We start from the raw sequence: 4,662 nt of genomic DNA on the forward strand, positions 1-4,662 counted from the left end.
TGATAAGGAACTGAAACTTAGCGTGATCAACTTTATCATTTCCTGTCTAACCACAAATATATGTAGATGTACATTGGACGGTTTTTTTTATTTTTTAATATTTCTTTTCAAATCATATGAGGTATATAATGCAGATTTAATTATTTTTTTTTGATTGATTTCGGCAAAATACTATATAGATATTAATGAGACAATTTTAGTAAGATTTTTGTAAAAATTATGTTATTTGTATTGTTGACTCAGAGTTTGATTATACGAGCGTATTATTTACAATCAAGTATCAGGGAAGTGTTCAAATTTAAGAAAATGTCGTAAAATCAGGTATAAAATAAATCTTTAAAGCAATATCAAGTTTCGAAAACATGTACTACCACTTTAGGTCATGACGTTTGTTGGATTATTTGTTTAATTGTTGTTAGATATTTTATGTGTACATAATATGCAATAAAATTAATGGTTCCAATTTTCTTGCACCAGATGCGCATTTCGACAACACATGTTTCTTCGGTGATTCTCGTGGCCAAAATATTTGAAATCCAAAGCTTATATAAAATATGAAGAGCTATAATCCAAAATTTCAAAAGAGTATAGCCAAATACGTAAAAGGAATCAGAGTTTTGCATGAGGGAGATACATTCCTGAATTTATAATAATTTCTATCATTTTGTAACAGCAAATTTTAATAACACATCACGGCCGTATTTTCATGCCAGTACCGAAGTACTGGCTACTGGGCTGGTGATACCCTCTGGGACTAATAGTTCACCAGCAGAGGCATCGACCCAGTGGTAGTTATAAAATTATTGGTACCAACTTTCTTGCACCAGATGTGCATTTCGACAACATATGTCTCTTCAGTGATGCTCGTGGCCAAAACATTTGAAATCCAAACCTTATATAAAAGAGGAAGAGCTATAATTCAAAATGTCCAAAAAGTATAGCCAAATACGTGAAAGGAATCAGAGCTTTGTATGAGGGAGATACATTCCTTAATTTAGAAAAATTTCTATCATTTTGTAACAGCAAATTTTAATAACACAAACAAGCCGTAAAGTTCAGTGATACTATCAAATGTTTGTTATTTATTCAATAAGGTATGTTATAATGCACAAAATGCCTTTAAAACATAAGTTTGAGGTTGAATATAGGTTGAGAAGAAGAAAAAATGATTGTAACATCCAATAAAAAAAAATAATCCAACTAACATAAAAAATTATGTATAAATAGACGTTGAATGCATCTACAACCTTTACATTATAACACAAATTTCGATACATAGAACATCCATTTAGACACGGTTATTTGGACCCGGTGTCATTGCTAAACACACCATAAATTGAAGTCCAATGGTTTAATAGTTTAAGCTCATTTTCCCTCTTGAGAAACCATCCACATGGGTAATATAATAAATAGTATTAATGATAATAATTCAATGTAAAAATCATAGACAGGGACATTTTTTGTGGTGGATAACACCAACGTCTGACAGACACATAATTCCAGTTTCAAACTAGTTATGCTCCGAGGTATATGAATTATGATTATTTTCTCGCGTATCCGAAATATTTCATCGTTTTTTCCCGCTTCATATCTAAAAATTGTTATGATTATATTTTGACCTCTTACAATTTTAATATCATTACCATCAACATATCTCATGATATAACGTATCAGTGTGTATGTCAACGTTATCTGTTTCACCCAACGGAAGTTTGCCTGGGAATTTTTATGTAAACAATGCCTTATTTAACTATCTGTTCCTATATTTTTTAAACTCCATAAGAAAAAAAATACTAAAATATGTTTTTTGTGAAATTCAAGCACTAGAATTGCTATATCAGTCGTTGTATAGATAGACAATACTCATGAACAGAAGACATATATTAAGGGCTAATTATAATAAAAAAGGGAACACTTTTCAAATATTTTCAATAACAACAGGTATGACAAATCTGCAATGGGAACATCGTGTGAAACAAATTTTATTAAAAAGATGTGTATATCTAGGGATTGGTCATGTTTCTAGTTGCTATGTGTTTCCTGTTAAACATTCATGACATGTTTTTTTCCCAAATGTGTATCTTCTAATGTAAAATTCATTTGGTATGTATAATTATCGATTTGATTATGCATAATGGCATATAAAATTATTATAATATTTATTATTATAATATTTCCCCCTAAAAGAAAAACTGGAGTTTTATTATTCGTTCCTTTCAATATATTTGTTAAATGAGAGTAGATGTTGTGATAAGTGCTACACGAACAGAACCAAATGTCCTATTATTAAATCAATTAGATTCAGAAAATAGCTTGATTTAGAAAATAAAATACATTATTCAAAAAATAATATGCGTTATTATTATTATTTCTTTTATGAAAAACCTATTTCCTCATTTCTAAATTTAACTTGTGTACATCAATTTTTCATTATCCAATCAAAACGATTGTTTCAATATCAATAATAACAGGGATAAGAATTCAAATTATAAGCGGTAGTAGTTTGTAATGCACACAAAAGGTAAGAACATACTTTAACCAGCTTCAATTTACAGTTTTTATTGAAGTAAATGTATTATTTAGGCACTTTTGAATAGCTGTTATCTTTATCATTCATACGATATCTCTTTCTTACAGGATGAATAAATTAAGCAATGGAAAACATTGTTTTTTTTTGTATTTTTTACAATATTAGTTTTAATTCTAGTAGTTTGCTTATGGAAACTTTATTAATGATTCTGCATGTATAAAGAGTAAGAAATTGCGTCATTTATTTAATACTTGCATGTAAGGTTCAAGTATCTTTGGAGAAATTAAATACAAACAAGTACTACACCCGAAAATACGTGACACAATGGGTTTAAGAGAGTAAACTCAAATCTTGAAACCTATATTCTCTCATCCAACCAAAAGTTCCTTTTCTTAAACAATTAGTTCCCCAAAACGTATACAAAAGTTATTTCATTTGTAGCATTATTGATATACAAATATGAATAACATACGTGTATTCTGAATTATCATCGATTGTAGTCAATATTTCTTTAATATGTATATACAAAAAGAAGATGTGGTATTTTTGTCCGTGAGACAACTCTCCACAAGAGATCAAAATGACACAGAAATTAAGTTTAAAGATTTGAGCTCTTTTCCTATACGATATTTAAGGAATTGTAAACGATTGTAAGACATGTGAGACGTTATGTTAGCTACTAAACCAGATTTATTTCACCACCATTTTCTACATCAGAAAATGTCTGTACCAAGTCCGAAATATAACAGTTGTTATCTATCGTTAAATGTGTTTGAGCTTTTGATTTTTGTCATTTATTTCCGAACTTTCCGTTTTGAACTTTCCTCAGAGTACATCTTTTTTAGTTATTTTACTTTTAACTTAAGATAAGCAACTTCAATATATTTGCTTTAATAATTATTTCTCAATGAGGCCAAGAGAGTCAGCGCAGAGTTAAACTTATTAAAATGTATTGCATTTGTTTATTTATTTTTCGAAAGAAGGAATATTAGTTTATGAAACGCCTGAAAGAAATATATTTTTTTCAAATTTGATTTTTTGAACTTTATGACAGTTATTTTATCAATTATAGTTGTTTCCCGAATCAATGTTGTAATTTGTAGGCTGCAAATGATTTAATAAATAATGACCAAAGAGAAATAACTCAAAGAAAAACCTTGGGTAAATGTCAATTCAGATAATATTGTCGAAAATTTACTCTTAAAACCCAGCCTGTGTGTAAAAGGTAACAATAGCTAGACGTAAAAGACATGAAATTGTAATGCTGTTATTTTATTTCACTAGACAATTGCAGTATGCATGTGTAAGTACTATCAAAATAAATAAGGAAAAGAATAATTTTCTGAAAATTTATAGAATAACAATTGGCAACAACAAGTATTTCAAGTTACAGGTTTCACTGACAGGACATAAGTCGCGCGAAACACGGATTAGAAACCACACAACAACGGAATATCTATTGATGTATTTTATTCCAAGTTTGACATTCAGTGCCGACCTGTATATTGATATCAGATGTTTTCGTTCAGTCAATTTAGCATAAATTTGACCCTTACCTTGAAGTAACTGCAACAGAAGATTTTTAAGTTTTAATCTTTAGCATTATACCCCAAATAAACAAAAAAGTCCAACAAAATATAACTTGAGGAAAACTAAAAAAAATGGATTTGAAAATTCCTATGGAGACTTGCATTGAAATGGGAGATAACTCTGCATTAAAGGCAAAAATATCAATGAAAATTGATTTAGAATTATAAATTAACCGATTGTATTCAACTGAATGTATTGATTATTGATATGTTAGCAGTCTTAAGAGTATAACAAATAACTTTAAAGGTGTTTTCATATCTTTCATTAAGCTACAACGTTGATTTCATAATTCATTAGTTGACCATTTATTAGATTTTTCAACATATCAAGGTAAAGAATCTCAAATTTGATAAAATTTGCAATTTCTTTACTGAAAAAAAATGTGGCAAAAAAAATAAAAATACCGCTACACTTCGGTTTTCTACATTTCATGAGCCGAAAATTATATGATGTATGCAAATACGAACGTATAACCCAATCAGAGGTTCATACTTTACATGAAGTTTTAGAAAATCAACCAAAATCTGACAAAAAGGACTCAT

Source organism: Mytilus trossulus, chromosome 5 (assembly GCF_036588685.1).
Source record: "Mytilus trossulus isolate FHL-02 chromosome 5, PNRI_Mtr1.1.1.hap1, whole genome shotgun sequence".
Lineage (NCBI taxonomy): Eukaryota > Metazoa > Mollusca > Bivalvia > Mytilida > Mytilidae > Mytilus > Mytilus trossulus.